This window comes from Borostomias antarcticus, assembly GCF_949987555.1.
Source record: "Borostomias antarcticus genome assembly, chromosome: 18".
In the NCBI taxonomy this organism is placed as follows: Eukaryota; Metazoa; Chordata; class Actinopteri; order Stomiiformes; family Stomiidae; genus Borostomias; species Borostomias antarcticus.
The window spans coordinates 19,346,874-19,353,735 of record NC_140251.1 but is presented as its reverse complement, the minus strand read 5'-3'; the positions used below and the strand labels follow the sequence as shown (position 1 = coordinate 19,353,735).

Genomic DNA, 6,862 nt, shown 5'->3' with positions numbered 1-6,862 from the left:
CGATGGTGATGGAATTGTCTACGCCATTACAGCAGGCAACGAGGAGGGCAACTTCGTCATTGATAGCCAGAAAGGTAATAGTTCTTAGGTGTTGAATGCTGTTATTCCAGGTCAGTATGGGATAGTTCAGCAATATGACTGCTATATGATACTGGGATGTTGGTAAAAAGAAAAGAGTGCATTTTATCCTAGTGTTTTATTCTTCCGACTCTTGTGGAGATTATGGTTCCTGCTCTCTTCCATCTGCTTGGTATCCTCAGCAGTACACTTTATCTTTTTTATTTACCCTCTGATCCGAGACCAGCGGAACATTCATCAGCCACACTGACATTTTGTCAACCAACCCTTTCAATTCAATTTCACAACAGCTGCCCTATCGGAGCTCACCATCTCCACCCTCTACACATCCAGAACCCTCTGATCTGCTCTATTCTGCTTTATTCTGCTCTACTCTGCTCTATTCTGCTCTACACTCCTCTCATCACCCTCTCCTCTCCTCTTCACTTCTCTCATAACCATTAGCATTGTTTAGCCCATGTTAAGTGCTCTGTAAATGTTCCTAGCCAATAGATTTAACGATTTACCCGGAGCTCGATCATCTTGAGAGATATCAGAGAAGACGTTTCACAGCTCACCTATTTTGGTGATAAAATGAAGTTTGATTTGTCAAACAAGATAATTCAGCCCAGCCAAGAGGACTGTGGTTGGCGGTCAGAGATGTCAGTGTAGCACCGCACACGGGTGCAGTCAGCATATTGCTAACCCTTTAATGCATAAGCTGCAGTATGCAAACCCCTTTTAATGCACAGCCTGGGTCAAATGACCCATATTCATTAGGGGCCGTGCAGCTCTGTTCTCTCCCCTCCTCTTACAGCATATTCACCAATATTCCTCTAAATCTTCCTAGGAAGTCTGACTTCCCATGCATGAAAAATCACAAAACTTACATATGTGTAAGTCCTATGCCAAAAGTCCTGAACGGGCATTGTGGGCCAATAGTCCTGATGGTGATTTACCAGGCTAACTACAGCAAGCCGTATGTGCTAACTACCACCCAAATGTAGGCCCAAATCAGCAGAAATGTCTATACTGTATGCTTTGAGATGGCAGGAATTATGAAGTCCATCAGCTTACACAAAAATTGAGCCCTCAGTGCATCAAAATGTTTTGCTGAAAACAGTAACTGTATGCAGCTTCTGCAAATTCTCGCTCAATACCCAATGTTCATGAAAAAAATGACATTTTCATGACATGGTACTGTAAATGTAGTGACATTTTATCAAAAAAAATTTAGATTTTTGACAGTATTCTAAATTCTGTCCCCTGTAAACTATTTCTGTCGATGCAGAAAAATACACTACCCACAATCCTGTTGGGCAACAGTGATGTCTCATTACATGGCAATAGCGAGCTCCACCAATCAGAGACGTCGCTGTTGGCATCCCCGCCCAAAATACAGACCCTAGGACTACAACCAGCTCTGATTGAGAGGACCTGTTCCACTGATTGATTGACTGGATTCCACCTGTGTCTTGTTAGTCTGTGTATATGCAGTATACATGTAGGTCCCCAGCCCTTTTATTGTTCTTTGTTAACATGAAATCTGCGAAGTGGCTAAACAATGAGGTTTAATGACTTCAACGTAAGTGTATGTAAACTTCCGACTTCAAGTCGAAAGCATGATATACGTGGTCATTCGGATTCGGATGAATTTCACGGAGGTTTACAGCGTGAAGGGATGGCTGTTGTATATTCGATGAAATTAGTACTGTTTACAAGTTACTGTTGTTTCGAAATGCAGAGGCGAAAGGGCCTATGGTGTTTACAGGATGACTCCAGAGCTTGGTAAGCATAAACCATGTAATTCCTGAACTCCACGTATATCATACTTTTTAGAGTTCTTTGAGTGTGCCCATAGCTAGCAACGAGCCAGGGTGCGCGCGCCGACGTTATTGACACAGAACTCTGTACTGCACAAAACAGAACTATTTTAACCTGTACTAGTTAGATACCTGCCAGGGAAGCCAGGAATAGGGCTGAACATGACATTCAGTGTCCTTATCCTTTAATAGAAAGGACAACTTATTCCACATTAAAACAGCAGGGTTATATTTCCTATTATGGATCAAAACATTTGCAGACCATTTTATAATTAATCCAGTTAATCCATAATTTTTAGCCTGGTTTTAAAAAACTCTTGCAGGGGCTCGCTCCTGCAGATTCAAAGGACATTGGAGTTCATTCCAGGCCAAAGAGGCAGACACCTGGAAAGCTTTCTTGTCAAACTCTGTCCTTGTTTTAGGTACAATCAGCAGGATGCCGTTTTGAGACCGTAGCTAGTAAGAACTTTTTTCCTGCAGGTTAATGCAGGAATAAAGGTAAGACGGAAGTTGTTTCAAGATGGCTTTATAAATGAAAGTGTACCAATGACACGTGATACATGATACACTGTGTCCAGCTTTCGTAACGCTGTCGCTGTCTGTGACGTCATTGGTCAGCTACTCCGAGAGCAAGTGCGTTCCAACCCGCTCCAGGATAAGTTACAACAACGACAAGCCCTGGTTCACATCTGTAAGATGCAGGGAAGAACTTCAGTCGATTATTTTCAATGCACGTTGATTTATTTCCTATTATTTTACCAACTCATTTTCGGGGAAAGGGGAATGGGAACAATAGAATATGGAGTCCATTTAGCGCTTCTGCACGTGTCAGTCGCTCATTTATCCTGGGGAACACCCCTTGGGCACACCCCAACTCTGCGAGGTACACCTAAATAAGGAGACGTGCGTCACTCTGTACAGTAGGTCATAGGTGACGCCCCCTCCAATAGAGCTGAAACAACATTCAGAAAAACATCCAAAAGACACAACACACTCTGGCCCAATGAACTTGTCCTCTTCAGAGTCCATGTTCATCCACTTCCAACTGGTAGAGTAGTTGCACGGGTCTCCTGAGAATTTAACGAGACAGCAGTCTGACAGCACATGACCTAATTTCACTGTCTCTCCCCACAAATGTTTCCTCAATCCGCCCCAATTTCCACATATGCTTTGGTTGTTTGTCTTTGTGGATCAATACATCTCCAACTTTAAATGGTACAGATTGGTTCAGGGTACTACTCACACAGCGTGCAGAACAAAGTTCCATCAAATATTCCTTCCATCGATTCCAAAAATGGTTAATCAACCTCTGACGATACTGCCATCTCTTGTTGATCTGGCTGGCATTCGTTTGATCTAACCTGGAATGGCGGACAGGGTAGGAAGGAAGAGGAGTGATCCTTTCTCCAGTTATGGAATGAGCAGGTGTGAGAGGTGAGGGTTCACTGCTGTATGAAGATGGGTAAGGGGGCGACAATTTATCACAGCCTCCGCTTCACAGATCAGTGTTTGAAGCTCCTCAAATCCAAGGTAACACCTCCCCAGAACCTTCCGTAGGCACATCTTGACCATCTCACCAAGCGCTCCCACAATCCCCCCACTACTTTACTCGGGCTCGTTTACAGATCAAACAACGCTGGACACATCTCTTGGTCATCCGTCTACTTCTCAGTATCCAATACGTTTCTCTAAGTTGATTGAGTGCATCACGCTTTTGTGTGCTCTTCTGATCAAAAGTTCTGAAAACGGATCATTACTTGGTAAAATATATGGATGCGTCTGGGTGTAAGACCAGTTTGTTTCCTGTAATCTCCCTCCTACAGGTAGAAGCCCACATTCATCCAAGAATGGCCTCAAGGTAATGATCTTTGACTGTCTGTCCACTCCTGTATTTTTCAACAAGTTGTCCATTTCCTTTGAGAAACTGATATCTTGAGTCAGCTTTATCCAGTAACGTTCTGCTCGCTGTATCTCCTTTGTACACAGTTCTTTTCCAGGGCAGTGATTCCAGTTTTCAGGTAAGCTCTGAATTTCACTGACTCTGTTCTCCACAAACAGTTTCCACAGTTTACAGCTGCTCCTAATCCAATGGAACGTTATCATTGAGTCAGTTCAAAAATGCATTTCATGGTGTCCCAAATTCAGATTTCTCATGATAGATTTTCCAAGCCTAGCTCCGATCAGTGCTTCCGTTAATTCCAGTCTCGGGAGTGTCATTTTCTTCAGTCGGGCAACTTTAGTTTTAGAAGCGGCTAAACTTGTTGTACATTGTCCATTTGGTTTTACGTAGCACATATATGCTGTGGCGCAGTAGGCCTTTTCACTGACATCCGTAAACACATGAATCTCACGCTCATCTGTTGAATTTGCACCTGATTCATCACAGTTCAGATCAACATCATCACGGTGATTAATAGAAAGGTTTTTCAAGTGGGCAATTTCTGAACACAACTGATGCCATGCTTCCCCTAGACCTTCAGGGAGATCTTGATCCCATGCAATCCCTCTCTCCCACATCTCCTGAAAAATACATTTGACTCGAATAGTGAATGGAGATAAAAGCCCAATGGGATCAAGAGTAGCAGCCTGAAGCACACCTCATTTACTGTCTTTTTTGTTTTGCAAATGTTCAATTAAAGGACAATGCTCGTTTTTGACAACCTGGACCTTATTTACGACATATTATAAGACGTTTGACTCACCGAGATCACTTTGGTGTAGTTCGGAGACCTGTAGAAGAAATGTAAAATCCAGCGCGAGCCAGTATATCCATGTAATGGCGGTGGTCGGGGCACTTAGAATGCAGTTAAATCTATTTTCTGCCGCGAAACGGTTGTTTTCATCAATCTGTCTTGATGAATCGCTAGTTGTGCTTACATAGAGCATAGGCCTGTTGTGGTTTTAAGGTGTCGACATAGACTTGGTGACAGGGGTCACGAGACTGTCCCCGATGAGTGTGCCTAATGTGGTTATGATACATCAAAACGGTCCTGAGATATGACCACACTTCCTGTTTGGCAGCTTGGACGCCAAATTTGATTGGCTGTAGCGGGTGAACGCTTTTGAGAATCGAAAATCCCTGTACAACTTTTAAGATTTAAATATAAGTTCTTCTGGAATGGTTCATATTTTTGGAGGTGATGTCTAATAGCAGGGCCGGCCCTAGCATTTCAGCAGCTCTAGGCGAGATTATGGAACACCTTCAGTTTCGTTTTGCTGACGGGGGGGGGGGGGGGGGGGGGGGGTGTTGTTGCGCGATTTGTTGACGGGGGACGGGGGGGGTGCTGCTGCGCGATTTGTTGACGGGGGTTGGGCGGGGGGGGGTGTGCTGCTGCGCGATTTGTTAACGGGGGAGGCGCCCGGCGCTGGGCCGAGGCGCCGCACCGCATTGCGAAGCGTAATAGAGACAGTAGGGATTACGGAATGAAATTATTTTAATAAAAATAAAAAATAATTTTTTTTTTTTTTTTTTGGTGCTCCTTGGCCAGGCGCCCCTTGGCCATTTGGCGCCCTAGGCGACCGCCTATTTCGCCTATGCCTCGGGCCGGCCCTGTCTAATAGTCGCAGCCAACAGAAAGGGACTGGCTGATGCGTCAAATGGAATGCGCATCATTCTTATGATCACCACTTTAAAATCTTCAAGGGGGGCAGGTTTCTCTCTCAGCCATAAAAATCTCAGCACATCTCTATCTCTCTCATTTAGGCTAATTGGTAAGAAAGCTGTCATTATATCAGCTATCATAGCAACTCAAGTTAATAGACATTCATTCAGAGAGTGTCTTTCTTTCTCATGAAAGAATCGAATGCAACTCGTAGCTTCGTAGTAGTTTTACTTTCCTTTATCACTGGATGATGTGGCAGATGATATACTTGATTTTCTGTTTCAACATTAATCACCTCTTCAATAATTCCCTCTGCTAGATATTCCTGAAACACTTGACTATATTGATTATACAACTGGTCATTATTCTGGAACCTTCTGACTAGACCGTTCAATCAATTCCGTGCTGTACAGTAATTTGTATTCAGTTTTAAATGATCATCCCTCCAAGGTGAACTAACTTCATATCGACCTTGGTGCTACTTTACCGAATGTTCGAACTTCCAAACAGCATCTGTCTCTGGGCTCTGTTGGGTTCCCATGATCCTCGGTGATTCAGTCTCCCAGAACCTGTGCAGCTGGTTGGGCAGGGTTTGCCCTTCTTTTATTGAACTTTATTGAAAGGATAAAACCCCTTGTGATGAGTCATCTCGTTTTCGAGGGGGTCCTTGAAACATAGATACAGAACAACAGTAACAACCAAAATACAAAACAAAACAAAAAAGCATAACAACAGCAAAAAGAAGTATACAACATATAAACAGAAGAGTAGAAAGCACAGATACACAGTACAGTCATACATTCCTACACTCATACACTGCCCCAGCATACCCACACCCCAAAATCAAAAACCAACATCAAATATCAAAAACAGGCACAGGTTGTCTTGAGATGAGCAAATCATAATGACCTAAAGATATGCAATGAAGAGCTGGAACGAAGGTTTGGCAGATTCCAGTCCAATGGGGCTTTATATTTATGTTTCAAGGCTCGGCGTCCATCTTCTTTAGAGATGCGGGGAACAATGAAGGAGGGGAACTGAGCATGTCTGAGGGAGTAGGCAGCATTGCTTTAGATAGATGGGAAAGTTGAAAAATATACATTTGAAAATAAATTGCAGCCAGTGATAGTGCTTTCTGGAGTTTAAAGAGAGCCAATTGAGGGAGTCGTACATAAAACAATAATGAGTGCGGTATGGGCATCTAAGGATAAATCTACACAGACTGTTGTAGACTACAATAAGCGGACGTAAGTGAGATTTAGATGTATTCTGATAAACTATATCTGCATAATCAAGGATGGGGAGTACTAACTGAGTAATAATTATTTTCCTGACCTGAAGTGTGAAGCGGTTTATTGACAGATAAAGTGTGCAAAGGCT

The 6,862-nt window shown here is 43.2% G+C and overlaps 1 pseudogene across 1 annotated transcript in view; it reads left to right on the top strand.

Annotated features, from left to right (window-relative positions):
* The window catches only part of LOC311320997 (neural-cadherin-like), a 182,722-nt pseudogene that overhangs the window by 60,081 nt on the left and 115,779 nt on the right, over positions 1 to 6,862 (top strand). The window contains exon 7 of the transcript in view: positions 1 to 74. This exon is cut by the window's left edge and continues 69 nt beyond it. The product of the transcript in view is annotated as a neural-cadherin-like (transcript). The remainder of the gene's footprint in view (positions 75 to 6,862) is intronic.